General features: G+C 33.4%; 1 protein-coding gene across 1 annotated transcript in view; it reads left to right on the plus strand.

The window, feature by feature from the left end:
* Positions 1 to 2,468: 2,468 nt before the first annotated feature.
* LOC141398150 (rho guanine nucleotide exchange factor 17) overlaps positions 2,469 to 18,581 on the plus strand; it is a 443,900-nt gene continuing 427,787 nt past the window's right edge. Inside the window, exon 1 of the mRNA XM_073975385.1 lies at positions 2,469 to 3,679. The gene's annotated coding sequence lies outside the window, so the exon portion shown is untranslated. The remainder of the gene's footprint in view (positions 3,680 to 18,581) is intronic.

An 18,581-nucleotide genomic window follows, 5' to 3' on the forward strand; every position in this document is an offset into this window, starting at 1 on the left:
AAAAATCCACGAATATTGAAAAATATTTTCAAAAAATCCGCGATATTGTAAAAATATTTTTAAAAAATTCACGAATATTGAAAAAATATTTTTAAAAAATTCACGATTATTGAAAAAATATTTTTTAAAAAATCCACGATTATTGAAAAAATATTTTTAAAAAAATCCACGATTATTGAAAAAATATTTTTTAAAAAATCCACGATTATTTAAAAAAAATATTTTTAGAAAATTCACGATTATTGAAAACAAATATTTTTTAAAAATTCTACGATTATCGAAAAATATTTGTTTTTAAAAATTCTACGATTATCGAAAAATATTTGTTTTTAAAAATCCACGATTATTGAAAAAATATTTTTCAAAAAATCTACGATTATAGAAAAACTAATTTTTAAAAAGTCCACGATTATTGAAAAAATATTTAAAAAAAATCCACGATTATTGAAAAAATATTTTTGAAAAATCCACGATTATTGAAAAAATATTTTTTAAAAAATCCACTATTATTGAAAAAATATTTTTTAAAAAATCCACGATTATTGAAAAAACATTTTTTAAAAAATCCACGATTATTGAAAAAATATTTTTTAAAAAATCCACGATTATTGAAAAAATATTTCTTAAAAAATCCATGATTATTGAAAGAATCTTTTTTAAAAAGTCCACGATTATTGAAAAAATATTTTTTTTAAATATCCACAAATATTAAAAGAAATATTTAAAAACATAATAATATAATAAAATAATAATATAATAATAAAATAATAATATAATAATAAAATAATAATATAATAATAAAATAATAATATAATAATAATCCACGATTATTGAAAAAATATGTTAAAAAATCCCCGTTTATTGAAAAGCAATTTTAAAAAGCCATGATTAATAAAAAAGTTATTGTTTTAAAAAATCCATGATTTTTGAAAGAATATTTTTTTTTATCCATGATTATTGAGAAATATTTAAAATAAATACAAGATTTTTGCCAAAAAAATTAAAAAAAATCCACGAGCAATTTTTTAAAGAATCTAAGATTACTGAAAAAAATATTTTTTGAAAAATCCACAATTATTGAAAAAATTATTGTTTTTAAATCCATGGCTATTAAATTTTTTTATATCTATGGTTATTGAAAAATATTTTTTAAAAATCCACGATTATTGAACAAATATTTTTTAAAAAAATCCACATATATTGAATAGGTTTCTACCTGTAGACGTCCCATTTAAAGAAGCTTCTATCTTTTTAATTCTCTGGTGAGTCGTCGTGGTCTTCTATGTAGACATCTTCGCCTTCTATGAAAAAAACGTAGTTGTCTGCAATTTGAAGACTTTGTTTGTCTACTATGATTTTCTATGAATATAGCTGATGCTCTTCTTCTCTCTTGAACCTAGTTTGAATCTAACCCATGCCTGTTAAATTATCAAGCTCGAACTCAAATCAATGTGGTCTGCACAGATTTTCGTGTCGTGTTTGCATGGAATATGAAATACAAATTCATATTATATGATGATATTTAGGGTATTTCATACGTTTTGTATACTTTACAAATTTTTGATTACAAAAGATCACAACGAATTCGTCCTAATTAGTTTTTGACTACATACTTCTATTTCCGAAATACTTCTTCGGCGAAAACAAGGATACACTTTGGGCTGTGAACAGTTCTTGCCAACCTGGTATGTGTTTAAAACAGCTTCCTGTCCTTTTCAGGCAGAAAAAGTCCAGTTTCCGTTTTAAAATCTAAAAATTTAATTAAAATCCACATAATCCCCATTTGTTTACCCTTTTCCCCTCCAAAAATACTTACTCTCTTCTCTTGTAATGCCTTCACACTTAAACGTTAACAAATACTGATGAAACATATGCCCCGTTTCCAGAACCTGCAATAAACTACAATATTTTACTACGACAATATTTCTTCCTTTATATTATCAAAAAACAAAAAAAAAAAAAAATAGTAAAAATTAGTAGATTCTTGCAGTACTGGAACAGACCAATACTGTTATTATTCATTTTATTTGACAAAAATGAACTTCCATAATAGGTACTTCTTCAACAAATACAAGGATATATGTACATATTTTAAGCTGTGAACAGATCGTGCCTCCCTGTCTATGCCTTTTCAACAGTTTTCTTATCCTTTTCCGGTAGATTAAGTTCCGTTTTAAAATCTAAATTTCACATTTGTTTACATTTTTCCCTCCAAAAATAGTCTTCTCTAAGGCAATGCAATGAAAAATTAAACAACAACAGTACAGTGCTGCTCTTTAATTTAACCCATTTCTCAGAGAAAATGTTTTTATTTGATGGGGTTTTTGTGGGTCTCTTATGTGGAGAGTATTTTGTGTGCATTGACAAGCTCCACATTGAACATCATTATGATCTTAGCAGCAGCCGCCTCACACACATCTTAATGATGATTATGAACAACTGCAGAGATAGACTCCGTCTGTTCAGGTAGTTGATCATTCATTAAACAACAACGTATCGAAGCGTGCGGACGTCTTGAATATAATAGACAACAAGAAGAAAATACGAACGGAAGGTTACACGACAAACGAAAAAAGTAACGAATATTTTTATTTGAGCGGGCGTGAGTCTGTGAAATGTTTTGAAAATAAGTAATTAAAATAAATAATTTTGTGGGAAATAAGGAAATAAAGCCTAAAAACAGACACATTTATACGTTTATGGCGGGAAGAGGAAGAACAAAAAAATAAAAATATAATTGTAATTTGACAGTGAGAGAATGAGCAGCACAATCTGCCATTGGTGAGCAAAAAAGTGTTATTTAATTAAAACAAATATTGAAGTTGGAGTGCAAAAATAGAATCTAATTAGAAATGCAAGAAATTTTGTGAATTCTTATAAAAGAAAGAAAGAAAACAAGAACAGAAAACAACTGAAAATAAAGCCAACAATTATAAATACTCTACGAAGAACATCAGTTGAAAATAAAACAAATAAAATATTTGTATGCCATTTGTTTTTCAGTTAACAATTTTTTTATTAAAACAAAAAAATAATAAAACAAATTGGTACGTCGTTTTGTATTCTGAGCGCGTGTGTATGTGTATAAGTGTGTCCATTTGTCAGATTCGTATATTTTGCGGCAAACAAGTGCGAAGTGCGATGTGATGAGTGCTGGGGTATATTCCCTCCCCCCTTCGTTGTACATTCGTATGTAAGAAGGGGCTATGAAACACCAGATGAAAACCCACCAGAAGAGTTATTGAGAATGAGAAGAAAATAAAATAATAACAACAACGACAACAACAATGCAACAAAGATAACAAATTTATTGTTTATTTAACCGAAAAAATAAGTTGATAAAAAATTCATCACAAAATTATAAGGTATTTTTTCGCACTTGGCATACCTCATATTGAAAAAAATTGTAAAATGTAAAGAATTTCATGTGTGTGTAAGGCATAGATCTCAAGTGGTTGCATAAATATTTTATGAAAAAAAGTTCTTAAAAATATATACAAAAAATTTAAGTTATTATCAATGGTAGTGAAGTGTTTTTAGTTCTGGAAATAATCAATAATAATTACAATTACGAGAATAATTATTACAATTGTAACGAAAAGCACATGGATTTGCGTAGATAGAACCGTAAAATTTTGGAAAATCGAACAAAGGATTATTTCTACAATAATTTCTATTGGTAAGTTAATACCTAGATTTAGGGCCAAAGTAATTATTTGTGATGTTTTAATTAATTTAGTTCATTGAGCTATCACGACCTAAGGAGTTGCATTGAAAATTTACTTTGTTTCTAAAGGTAGGGTCACAAATTTAAAATAAATCCCCTAATCGGCAAAAAATAAAATTAAATACAAAACTTTTTATCAAGAATCGAAAGATGATTTTTCAAAGAACTTTTGAAAGGATATTATTAGAAAAATCTCATAATTCCCGAAACAGGAATTTAAAAAAATATATATGGGGATTTCTGAGTGAAATCGGACACTTTTTCAAGATGAGGTTTTTGATTTTCGTTTGTTTTGTTTATTGTTGATATTTTTGATTTTCTTAATTTTTTGCTGTGCTGATGCTGCTCATCAGCAAAACATTTTAGTATATTTTCAGAATTTTTTTGACTAACGGTTCCAAAGATATCGCGCCTTGAAAAAGTCAAATTCTGTAAAAATTATGTGCAAAGAAATACTCATAACTTCTTAAATTTTGGTCCAAATAGAAAAAATCTTTTTTTGTATTTTTTGCTGTTTTATCAGCTATCTAATAAAAAATAGAAAAAAATTGTGCAAAGTGGGCTTGGGTGCAATTTTTGCGATTTAAAATTTAAAATCAATTTTAATCAATGATTGTACTCTTTGTTTTTCTTTATATTTTTTTGTATTAAACTACGATTAATTACTAAAATTTTAAGATCTTTTTGGTAGTGGGATTCGAATGATTACTATTTTTTCTTAATTTTTTAAAGTATGTCAATACAATTTTCCCATTATACCAATGTGAAACATTAAAAATTAAAATTTTCAACATTTGCTTTTATTTGGGAATTTATCCTAAGCATATAAAAAGCTTCGTCATTTTTCGAATTTAAAAATGGTTATAAAGACAATTTTGACAATTTTAAAAAAAAATTAAGAAAAAAATAGTCGTCGTTTGAATCCCACTACCAAATAGGTTTTAAAAATTTTAGTAATTAATCGTAGTTTAATACAAAAAATCATTGATAAAAATTGATTTTAAATTTTATATCGCGGAAATTGCATCCAAGCCCATTGTGCAAAATTTGTTTCTATTTTTTGTTAGATAGCTGATAAAACAACAAAAAATACAAAAAAGATTTTTTTCTATTTGGACCAATATTAAAGAAGTTATGAGTATTTCTTTGCACATAGTTTTTACAGAATTCTACTTTTTCAAGGCGCGATATCTATGGAACCATTAGTCAACAAATTCTGAAAATATACTAAAATGTTTTGCTGATGAGCAGCATCACCACAGCAAAAAATAAAGGAAATCAAAAACCTCATTTTGAAAAGTGTCCGATTTCACTCAGAAATTCCCATATATTTTTAACCGTCAGCAGACCTATTTTTTAATTTTTGATTTTGTAAATTGTTGATTAATTAATTTTGTCAACTACCTGAACGTCTTCACAAGTGATGTTTTGTAAATTAAAGTAGAACTTTAAATGTGAATTTTTAAAGAACATTTTATCTGACCTTCAAAAAAATTTGTGAAAATCGGTTCGGCTATATATAGGGGAAAATACCAAAAATCGGTCGAATATGTATAGGAGCTATATCAAAATATGATCTGATTATCACCAATTTTTGTACGATTCGTTTTTTAGCCACAACAATGAACTGGTAAAATATAGCTGTGTTCCTTTACTTACCTGAGGTTACCATTTTAACCATTTGTTACCATTTTTAACCTGCAAAGCGTTCCTTAACCCCGAAAAGTGGCAAAACTGGAAGCAATTTTTAAGAGAGTGAGGGGGGAGAGAGAGCGGAAATGGCTTTCTCTTCTACCACAGGCTACCTGCAAAATTTCTGCAGGTAGAAAATGGCAGAACTGATTTTTCGACTTTTGTTTGACGATTATTTCACAAAATGGATGAAAAACCGAAGAAAAAGTCGAACACTGACAACACTAAATTAAAAACTGTGAAATTGAAATTGATTTTTTTATGTTTTTTTCTGACATTGCTGCCGGATCTACCATTTTTCCGTTCCTTTACTTTTCTGGTAAAAATGTTCATGGGAGAGCAATTTTGAATAATTTTGACACTTTTCTCTTTTACCACTCTTACCATTAAAAAAGTAAAGGAACAAAGCTTATGTTCATCGATTGGAGAATTTTCGTGAAAATGTACCTTCGTCCCCATACAAATTACTATGGAAACAAAGATCACGAGTTACCTTTGATCGATCGCCATAAAATTTCATATATAATGCTTTTGGATAAAATGGAAAATATTGTAGGTAGGTTTTTTAAAATTAAAAAAATTATTTTTTTTCTCTTTTTGTCACTCTAATGTAGATCTGTAGAACCTCTTATGGAAATCAATGCTATTTATATCCTTAGCCTTTGACTTGATTAAAAAGGGTAAAATTATCAGTCGGCTTTGTCGAAAGAGTTATACCCTCAGGCTGTTTGAATTTAAACATTCGTCTATAGACAATATCGAATCGAATACCGACTTCGCAACCAACATCTTTTGCTCATTAAATTTACAGATAAATACAAATTTGGAATGAAAAAATTGATAAATTTTGAAAGTGAATCTTATTTTGGGAGTCATTCTTTTCGATAGATATCGCGCCCATCCGCCATTTCAGTTGGTCATTGCACAACATAGAGCTTTTGCACTGCTATGTCAGGAAGCATGGACATGACCACAAGGACTATATTTGTCCACTTCTTCGGGTACCTCCCACATAAAATTTCGGAAAAGTTCAGTTTAGGACCTGCTCTCGAATCGCTTTGATTTTTATTGTAATAACTTGTATTCACTGCCCCCTTTGCGACGGTACAAGTTTTATCAGGGGCAAGTCCATACTTCCTGAGAAAATAGTCCGAAAGGTTTAAAATATCCCTATAGCACCATGTGTAGTGTCTGCAGCGCACGATAACAAAATTTGGACTTTGAATCCCTTTGGTTTTTGTTGTAACAACTTGTATTCCCTTTCCCCATTAAGACGGTACATGTTTTTCAGGGGCAAGTCCTTACTTCTTGAGATAACGGCGCAAAAGCTCAAAAAAAGCCTGCCGGCACAACTAAATCAGTTTGTAAGATAGCCTTCGAAGGGAGAAACCGATTTGGTCCAAACGCTGTAGATCGTAATATATAGACGGCAGAAGTATTGTGTGTTACTTCTCTTCTTTAGGTCGCGGATGAGGGTATATCTCTGTCCGCTAAGCCGACTGATACTTTTTTATACCCTCAGCATTTATGCTAAAGAGGGTATATACACTTTCATCCGCGCGAAATGTGCCTCATCGAAATAATGGTTTTAGACCCCAAGTATATTTGAACGAAATGTGTTATCGTTCAACTCCTTCCGGTACCTCCCCCACAAAAGTTCGGAAAATTTGTGCGCACGATAACTCTTGAAGGAAGTAACCGATTTGGTCCATACATTGCACATCGTGAAATTTCTACCAGACTTAGATGAGGTTCCAATATGAACTCAATCGGTCCACTGCTTCGGGTACTTACCACACAAAATTTCGGAAAAGTTCAGTTTAGGACCTGCTCATGAATCGTATTGTTTTTTGTTGTAGCAACTTGTATTCACTGCCCACCATATAACGGTATAAGTTTCATCAGGGGCAAGATCATACTTCCTGAGAAAATATCATGAAAGTTGCAAAAAACCCCTATGACACCGTGTGTAGTGGTTGGAGCGCAAAATAACTCTCGAACGGATCTGCCAATTCGGTCCGCAATTTGGTCTTCGTAATATTTTGTGCAAACTTAGTTTAAGTTCGAACATAAGCCATATCGGTCCACTCCTACAGGTACCTTCCCCACAAAAGTTAAAAAATGTTCGGAAAAATTGTGCGCACGATAACTCTTGAAGGGAGTGACCGATACTTTACACATCCTAATATATCTACCAGGTATAGATCAAGTTCGAATATGGACTATATTTGTCCACTCCTTCGGGTACCTCCCACACAAAATTTTGGATAAGTTCACTTTAAGACCTGCTCTCGAATCACTTTGATTTTTGTTGAAGCAACTTGTATTCGCTGCCTTAGTTACGACAGTAAAAGTTTTTCAGGGGCAAGTCCATACTTCTTGAGAAAACATCCCGAAAGTTGTTAAAACCCCCTATGGCACCATATGGAGTGGCTGGAGAGCTGGAACCGAATACTGCGTTCGTCCACACTTTGGATATTATTATATTTCTTCGAATATTACATAGATGAAATTCGAAGGTGGTGCTTATATGTCCACTTCTTCCGGTACATCCCCCCACAAACGTTGGTAAATATTCGCTAAAATGATATGCGCGATTTCTCATAGACGTTGCAACCGATTTGGTCCAAACTTTGGATCTCTAAATATTGTCCAAACTTAGTTTATGTTCAAATTTGGGACCTATCTGTCCAATCTTTGTGGTACCACCCACATAAATGTTTAACATTTTTGTATGGTTAAGGGTCTGTTCGAGGATCCTTTGGACATTTTTACCCAAGGTTTTCCTAGTGGCCCTGTTTACAGCGATATTATGTTTTTCGTAAGCTAGTGTGATAAAAAACGCCCTATCTAACGTTATCCCCGCAAATTTTTGAGCTTTAATCCTATCCATACTTTTGCCGGTTCATACGCCCAAAATTTTGAAAACCCCCCTAAGTACATAAGTTTTTTTGGGAAAAAAGTATTTCAATTCACACAGGCTGAGGGTATATCTCTGTCGGCAAAGCCGACTGATACTTTTTTTACTTGTTTTTTTTTTTTTCTAAATTTTTTGAAAATGATTTTTGTTCAAATCGATTTGTGTGTGAACTTTTTATATTTCAATGGAGTAAACGTTATTTTAGTGATTAATAGCCAAAAGTTCATTCATCCGTGCTACAGGAAATTATTTTTGAGAAAAAAAAATCGAAAAGTCATAACCCTATTGTCCATCTTCTCTCAAATATGCACTTCGATGAGTCTTTCGAGGGTTTTAAGCAGAAAAGATGATATGCTTATGGGTCTAAAATCTTTTGATTTTTCATGACTACGTTTTCCTGCTTTTGGTATGAAGACAACCTTTACCTGTCTTCAGTTCGTTGCTACGTAGTTAGACATCTACTGAAAATGAAGACTAACCAAAGATTTATTATGGCAAACGCGGAATAATGTCATCTGGCCCCTGAAATTTGTAGGGGGAAAAGCTGTTAATAGCTCATGCGACTTTATTTGGACCTATCATCTTGTGGGCTTCAATGTTCATTTTATCTGCAGTAGGATTGGTTTGATCTTCACTGGTTCAATGCGTGAAGCCGGGGAAGTGGGTCGTAACAAGTAAAAAAGTATCAGTCGGCCTTGCCGACCGAGCCTATGTAAGTTGAACATTTGATCAATGGACATTATTAAAAGCCTTTTCGGAATTTTATGGCCCTTTTTGGACATTTGAACTTGCCGATAAAAATGTGGATTAGGATTAAAGTTCAAAAGGAGAAGATCGATATCGGCCATTTTAGAAGTTTAACTAAATTTGGAAAAAATATTAGGAGATCCAAAGTTTGGACCAAATTGGTTGCCCCGTTCAAGAGATACCGTGCATACAATTTTAGTGACATTTATTAAATATTGGGGGAAGTACCGTAAGTTGTTGTCCATCTTCCAACTGAAACTAAGTTTGGACAAAAAATGACGAAGTTCAAATTTTGGACCAAATCGGTTGACCAGTTCGAGAGTTATAGTGCTCTCCAGCGACTATGGACTTGCCCCAGAAAAAAACTTTTGCTGTCGTAATTAAGGCAGCGAATGCGTGTTGCTTCAACAGAAATCAAAGTAACTCGAGAGCAGGTCTTAGAGTGAACTTATACGAAATTTTGTGTGGGAGGTACCTGAAGGAGTGGACCGATATGGCTTATCTTTTGAACTTAAACTAAGTTTGCAAAAAATATTACGAAGGCGTCATTTTGGACCGAATCGGCAGATCTGTAGAGAGTTATCTTGCGCTCCAACCACTGCACACGTTGTCATAGGGGTCTTTTGCAACTTTCAGGCTATGGAGTATGGACTATAAGTATGGACTTGCCCCTGATAAAACTTGTACCGTCGTATGGAGGGCAGTGCATAAAACTTGCTACGACAAAAACAAAGCGATCAGAGAGCAGGTCCTAAACTGAACTTTTCCGAAATTTTGTGTGGGTGGTACCCGAAGGAGTAGACCAATTGAGTCCATATTGGAACCTCATCTAAGTCTGGTACAAATTTCACGATGTGCAAAGTGTGGACCAAATCGGTTACTCCCTTCAAGAGTTATCGTGTGCACAAATTTTCCAAACATTTTCGAACTTTTGTGGGGAGGTACCTGAAGGAGTGGACCGATATAACCTATCTTCGAACTTAAATCGAATCTGGACAAAATATTTCGATACCCAAAATTTGAACCGAATCGATTGATCCGTTCGAGAGTTATCGTGCGCACCAGCCAGCCAGACAGACATACGGACAGACAGACAGACAGACAGACAGACGGACAGACAGACGGACGGACATTGCTAGATCTACTCAAAATTGTCTGAAACGGATATCGTACAAACATACTTGGGGTCTAAAACCATTATTTCGATGAGGCACATTTTTGGTCGTATCAAAGTGTAAATACCCTCTTTAGCCTAAAGGCTGAGGGTATAAAAGCGTCATTAGGTGTAAGACTTTCGCTTGAAGCCACTGTATGTATATATTATGCAACGGTTGCTTTGTGAGCACGGTGTTCCATGTTAGGTTTCCATGACAGCTTTAAATCTAGAATAACGCCTAGGTATTTGACACGGACGAAAAGAAAGCAGAGACGAATATTAACACTTCCGCATAAGCAACCACCTTAACCCTATGTTGCTAAGTATTTCGTTAATGACACGGATCCAAGGGTTTATTGTTTGTGTTCTAAGGATTTCTGGATGGTCCTAGCGACTTCGTGAATGACCGTATCCGTCGCGTGCTCTTTAAGGTAAGTATGTTGACCTGAAGATATTTTTTTAGTTTAGTGCTCCTTTAAACCGTATCAATGATTAATATGTAAAAGATAGATAAAATAACACAATTTTACGAGTTTTTGTTGAGAGGTAACCGAAATATCAAAAAAACGGACAAAATCGGGGTTGAAAACCTAGTAATACCAATGCAGAAAACTTTCAGTAATATGTTCTAGGTGGGAAAAATCAAGGCCAAACACGGAAAATTTAGTAAAAGTTTATATCACTGTGCAGCAACATTTTTGGGGGGTGGAGAATTTCTTTTGGAGATGAAAGCCCTTGATGAGTATACTAAGAACCCAAAAGGAAATTTTCGCCATAGGTCAAGTTTCTGAGATATCGCGCGATGAAGTTTTTGATTTTTTCCCTACAGTACTTGGGAAAATAGCTTCATATCTCTGTTTGGCGTTATTGTAGCTTCATTTTGAGATGACACGTCTTTAGTCAAATCGATTGGCGAATCTTTTTGTGGAACATGTCATTTTTATAACTCAATGCCTTTCATGACCTTTTCGTCCTTTATTTCTTGAACCGTAGTGAAAGTACCACAAGATGAGATTTCTCAGCATCCAAATATTCTACAAAAATGTTGCTCAGAAGATTTTAGGTACGGTTTTCTTTGACAACTAATCGAGTTTGTCCCGTTCTCATTGTCATTTTTGACATTTATTCGGACTTGGTTCAGAATTAAACTATGTTTTGTTTTTCTGTATATTCGTTATTGTTTATGTATAGGTATGTAGACATAATAATTGGTTATTGCTTATGTAGACATCTGGGGTGTTTCTGAAATACACAAATAGCACGTTAATAACACATTTTCTTGGAGGATAGATCCGGTTATCTCAGTTTATGAACCGGATATTCCGACATTAAACCCGATTTTTGAACCGGTTTTAAGTAACCGATTAAACTTATATCTATATATATATATATATATATATATATATATATATTCGCTTATAAAAACTTTGCTGGTTGCAGTTCTAGAACAAAAAACCCGTTTTCTTAAACCGTTTTTAAGGAAAAATATCAGTACGCGCAAAAATGGGGATCAAAGGCTGGGGGGTGAAAAATTCTTTTTGGCGATGAATGTCGATGAAGATAATATGATGAACCCGGAAGGACAGTATTGCCATAGGTCAAACTTCTGACTTAAATAAATATTTCAGAAGCACCCCAGATGTCTACATAAGCAATAACCAATTATTATGTCTACATACCTATACATAAACAATAACGAATATACAGAAAAACAAAACATAGTTTAATTCTGAACCAAGTCCGAATAAATGTCAAAAATGACAATGAAAACGGGACAAACTCGATTAGTTGTCAAAGAAAACCGTACCTAAAATCTTCTGAGCAACATTTTTGTAGAATATTTGGATGCCAAACAAAGATATGGAGCTATTTTCCCAAGTACTATAGGGAAAATAATCAAAAACTTCATCGAGCGATATCTCTGAAACTTGACCTATGGCAAAAATTTACTTTTGGGTTCTTAGTATACTCATCAAGGACTTTCATCTCCAAAAGAAATTTTCCACCCCCCAGACTTTGAGTTCCATTTTGTGTCACAGTGTGAGTTTAAAAAAATAAAATAATTTTTTCTGACTTTTTGGGTTTTTTTGGTCACTACACAAATTGTTTAATGTATATTGTATATTAAATAAATTCCACTCTCCAAAATTCTCACTTTGACTGCAATTCTGTCCACAACTTCGGGTACCTCCCACGCAAATTTTCGCACAAGTACACTTTACAATTTTTTGGGGGCTAGTCCTTACTTTCTTAAACAAGTGCCCAAAAGCTCTACAAACCCTGCCGATATATTTGTTTATATAATACTTTGTATTTTTAATATTGGAACCCTAGTGCGTATGATTGTTATTAATTAGAAAGACTATAATAACAATAATACACACAATCACCTCATACGTATACACTGTGTTGATTAGATTACTGTTTATGCTACCAACCCACAAAGGTTTAAACGAGTTTTTTGGATATTAATGGCTGTGGATCTTCCTATAGAAGATCAGTTAATTTTTTATATAAGCTAAGGGAATCTTCCGAAGACCAGCAAATGTTCGTATAGAGAATAAGTCGACATTCTTATGCCGCTTATTATATGAGCCCACGCTCTTTTCGGACTTCATTCTGACTTCTATACATCTTTATGGTAGATCTTAAAAAGAACAGTATATATTTTTATCCACATTCCTTATGTTTGGAAGTAAATCTAGTGAATCTTCGAAAAAAAAATATGTTGAAGTTAACTGGATGAGAACAATTTGCCAATCTCCGAATCGAATCTTGCATCTATTCCTTCCACAAAGACTTTACTTCCTACAACATCTGATAGATTATTGTCAAATTTTATCAGTCAATGATCTTGTTATCAATAACCAACCAATATCCACCCATCATCAATTGATTTGCCAATTTATTGATGGTATCTGAAAATTATACGTGACGAAATTAAATAATGTCGTTCGTATTCATGGATATTTCTGTCGATTATACACTGAAGTGCATCGATATACATCGGTTTTTTAATTTCCTGCATAATAAATTCGATTCTTTAATGTTTTACCGAAATCACTAATTGCTTGTTTTGTGGGCTACTAATCAATTAAGCCGACGAGATATGCCAATGGAAGGAATGGAAGATGGGAGAAATAATGAACTTCTTTTGCATTTTTGGTGAGTGATTGCAAAAAGGATTTCCTTATTTGTGGTTTATGCAAATTATAGAAAATAAATCTGTTGTTGTGGCGCCAAAGGCGTATGAGAGACAGGTCATCATATAACAAAGTAATGTGGCGGTAGGTTTTGATGAATTTCTTTAAGAAGTCGTAAATTTTTTAATTCGATCGGAGTTTGTCATTTTTTATTGGCAGGTGAGGGAGCTCATAAAAATTTCTGAAGCATCACAAGAGTCAAATACGTGGATATTTTGAAGATTTGGATCATCATGTTTGGGATCACTCTCCCATGTCCTGCTTATTCTACAAGGTTCCCTCTAGGGGGTCTCATTAAAGGGTCTATTAGCTATTTTGTCTAACTTATTATATTCGAACAAATGCCTTCCACGACACTACTGACACTGGCTTTTCAAAAACGTTTTTATCTTCACGCACATACAATAGTCCATATTCCCATAATTCTTACAATAAACAATTGAATTACATGGTCTATGTTAATTCAATTGTTTATTCAGTTTACATTGCCTACTATTAAAAGCAATAACACATTTCTTCCCAACTCAAAATCCCCCATACACACACCGAAAATCTTTTACTTACGCCACTTCAACTGAAAATTTATCGAAATAACCTCAAACCAAGAAAATGATTTCAAAAATAGTCTTCGCCAATTGAGAAGACTTTTACTTTGTTGCAGATTCACTTAATTCGAATGTGCGTAGGTTTCTTTCGTTTTTTTTTGCATTGAATTTTGTGCAAATTTATGTTTATGTTTTTTAACGAAGACAGTGGTGAAACACAAACTCGAACATCATCACCCTGAAGGAAGAAAACAAAACTGTGTGTCGATTTCGACTATCTGTTTAGCATCAAAAATCAATTGCCGCCAATTGATGCTGTTACAATTGTAAAAAAAAACAAAAAAAAAAAAAACAAGAGAATGCAACCGGCATAGTTTTTCTGGCGCTTCAACAAGCAAAAACAACTCTCAGCTGCTCATCATCTGATTGCCATCAACGAACGACAACAATATTAGCCAAAACAGTAGCAACATTATTAACGACGTTGAGTATCTCAACATCTCAACACCAAATCTCAAAAGCGGCAACATCATCATTATTATCTTCGCCTTTGCCGATGATGTTGTCGACCCGTCATTGTCGTCAGCAGCAACATCTGTAATATCCCCATCCGCACTAAGAGAATGAAGGCAGCAGTGCTGCATTTATTTCAGATAGTTGTGATTGCAAATTACAGACTGCTAGCCTGCCAGCCATCCACTCAACCACTTCTAGCAGCAGCGTTATTTTGATTTATATTTTTTTTGGCAAAACGTTTTTGTTATTGTTGCTCCTGTCAACACGTTTTTGGAGATGAAATTAATCATTAAAGTTATCTACTTTTACAGACTTCTTCAGAAGATCTGTGGATCTTCCTACAGAAAAACAGTGGATATTCTTATAGAAGATCGAAGAAACTTCAGATAGAAAATCTGCTGAAATTCCTATTGAGAATCGGTTGATCTTCATATCGAAGATCAGCATTGAAGATAAGTGGGTATTCTTATAGCAGATCAGCGGATCTTCTTACTGAAGATCAGCGGATCTTATTGTAAAAGATCAATGGGTTTTCTTAAAAAATATCAGATGATTTTCTTATAGAAGATTTTCAAATTTTCATATTGAAGATCACTGGATCTTTTCAAAGAAAATCAGCGTATGTTCTCAAAGATATCTGGGTCTAATATCAGATATCAGATATTCCCATAGAATATCTGGTGATCTTCGTATAGATGACCACGTGACCTTTTCAAGGAATAGAAGGTTATCTTCGCATGGAAGATCAGGTGATTTTCTTAAAGCAGATCAGAAAATATTCCCAGACAAATCAGAAGATTTGCACAAAAAGATATTTTTAAAGAATATGAAGTGATCTTCCTAAGGAAAATCTGGTGTTCTTCTCATAGAAGATCTTTGGAGATCTTCTCGTATTATAATTGGAAATCTTCTCTTAGAAGATCGGGATATCTTCTCATAGAAGCTCAGGTGATCTTCTCATAGAACATAGGGATTTCTTGATAAAGACTATCGGTAGATCATATCAAAGAATATCAGGAAATCTTTTCATAGAAGATCGGGATATCTTCACAAGGGAGATCAGGAGATCTCCTTATGACAGATTAGTTAACCTTCTTTTAGAAGATTAGGTGATCTTCTCACAGTATATCAGAAGATATTCTCATAGAAGATTTGGAAATCTCCTCTTAGAAGATCAGGAGATCTTCTCTTAGAAGATTTGGAGATCTCCTCTTAGAAGACCAGAAGATCTTCTCATAGAAGATCAGGAGATCTTCTCATAGAAGATTGCGAGATCTGCTCATAAAAGATTAGTCGATCTTTTTGTACTAGATCTGCATATCTCTTCACTGAATATCTTATAGAAGATCAGGAGAACTTCTCATTGAATATCAATAAATCTACTCAAAGAAAATCAGGAGATCTTTAAAAAAAATACCAACCGATTTTTTCAAGGAAGATCAGTTGATTTTATAATGAAAGGTTAGGTGATTTTTACATATATGTTTAGGGTATATCCTCATGGAAGATCGGGTGATCTTCTCGTAGAAGATCAGACGATATTTTCATAGAATATCAGGAAGCTGGATCTTTTCTCATAGAAGGACTGTACATTTCTCATAGAAGATCAGGAGTTCTTCTCATAGAAGATTAGGAGATTTCCTTATAGAAGATTGGGAGAACTTCTCACAGAAGAAGATTTATCCATAGAATATCAGGAGCAGGAACTCTTTCACAGAAGATCAGGATATCTTCTTATTGAAGATCGACGGATCTTTTCAAAAAATATCGGGCGAACTTCCCAAAGAGCTTTCATGATCTTATTATAGAAAGTCAGGAAATCTTCTCATAGAAAATTGGAGGATATCCTCCAGGAGATCTTCTAATGAAAGATCAGCAGATCTTCCTATAGACGACCTGGTGTCCTTTTCATAGATGATCGAGTGATCTCCTTAGAGAAAATTGAGAGCACTTCTAATAGAAGATCGAGGAATCTTCTTGAAGAAGGTCAGGAGATCTTATCTAAGAAGATCAGGAAATCTTCTCATACAAAATTGGCCGATCTTCTCAAAGAGATCAGGACATATTCTCAAAGAAAATTAGGATAAATCATTTCACAAAAAATCAGCAAATTTTCCTAAAGAATCTTCTCATAGAACATCAGGAAATCTTTCTATAGAAGATAAGCAGATCTTATAATAGAATGTGTTGCGACATTCTCGTAGAAGATCAGGTGATATTCTCATAGAAGATCATGTATCTTCTCATAGCAGATCAGGTGATATTCTCATAGAAGATCATGTATCTTCTCATAGAAGAACAGGTGATCTTCTCATAGAAGATCAGGTGATATTCTCATAGAAGAACAGGTGATCTTCTCATGGAAGATCAGGTGATATTCTCATAGAAGATCAGGTGATCTTCTCATAGAAGATTAGGTGATCTTCTCATAGAAGGTCAGGTGATCTTCTCATAGAAGATCGGGAGATTTTCTAATAGAAGCTGAGGAGATCTCATGGAAGATCAACAGATCTTCCAATAGAAGATCGGCGGATATTCCTATAGAAGATTTGGTGACCTTCACATAGATGATCAGGTGATCTTTTTAAAGAATAAGAAGTGATCTTCTCATGGAGGATTAGAAATTCTTCTCAGAGAATATAATGCGATCTTATAGAAGATCAGGACATCTTCTCATATAAGATCAGGAAATCTTCTCATAAACGATAAACTGATCTTCCAATAGAAAATCGGCAGATATTTCTGTAGAAAGTTTGGTGACCTTCACATAGATGATCAGGTGATCTTTTTAAAGAAGATGAGGTGAACTTCTCATGGAAGATCGGGAGAACTTTTTATAGAAAATTGGAGGATCTCCTCAGGAGATCTTCTCATATAAGATCAGGAAATCTTCTCATAGAAGATCACGTGAAGATTAGTAGATCTTCTCAGAGAATATCATGCGATCTTCTCATAGAAGATCAAAAAACCTTCTAATAGAAGATCATGAAATCTTCTCATAAAAGATAAACAATTGGAGGATCTCCTCAGGAGATCTTCTCATAGAAGATCAGGAGACCTTCTCATAGAAGATTAGAAGTTCTTCTCAGAGAATATCATGCGATATTCTCATAGAAGATCGGGAGATCTTCCCAAAGAATATCAGGTGATTTTTTATAGAAGATCGGGAGATTTTCTAATAGAAGCTGAAAAATCAAATGAGAAGATCACCTGACCTTCGGCAGATATTCCTACATAAGATTTGGTGACCTTCACATATATGATCAGGTGATCTTTTTAAAGAAGATGAGGTGATCTTCTCATGGAAGATCGGGAGTTCTTCCTATACAATATCCGGTGACCTTCACGTAGATGATTGAGATAACTTCTTATGAAAGATCGAGTGATATTCTTGAAGAAGATCAGGAGATCTTCTCAAATGAGATCATTTCAGATAAAATCAGGAAATTTGCCTAAAGAAGGTCCAGATAAGCAAATCTTCTCATAGAAGATGAAGAGATTTTCCTAAAGAAGATCTGGTGACCTTCTCATAGATGTTCAGGTGATCTTTTTAAAGAAAATGAGGTGTTCTTCTCATAGAAGATCGAGAGAACTTCTTACAGAAAATTAGGGAACTTCTTATGGAAGATCGAGGGATTTTCTTGAAGAAGTTCAGGAGATTTTCTCAAAGAGGATCAAGAGATCTTCTAAAGGATGATCAGGAGATTTTCTCAAAACAGATCCGGAAATCTTCTCATAGAAAAACGGTTGATCTTCACATTGAATATTGGGAGATCTTCCCAAAGAAGATCGGGAGATCTTCTTAAAGAAGACCAGAAGAAGATCATTTCAAAAAAAAAAAATCAGACACAATTTTTAAAGAAGGTCCACAAGAAGGTCAAGGAATATCAGGTGATTTTTTCATAAGAGATCTGGTTACCTCATAGAATATCTGGTGATCTGCTCATAGAAGATTGGGAGTTATTTTCACAGAGGATCAGGTGATCTTCTCATAGAACATCAGGTAAGGTTCTCATAGAAGATCAGGTCTTCTTCTCATCAAGAAAATCGTTTCATCTATGAGAGATCAGCATAT

The sequence above is a fragment of the Musca autumnalis genome, unplaced genomic scaffold, assembly GCF_047663935.1.
Source record: "Musca autumnalis isolate F117 unplaced genomic scaffold, ASM4766393v1 scaffold_1, whole genome shotgun sequence".
NCBI lineage: Eukaryota > Metazoa > Arthropoda > Insecta > Diptera > Muscidae > Musca > Musca autumnalis.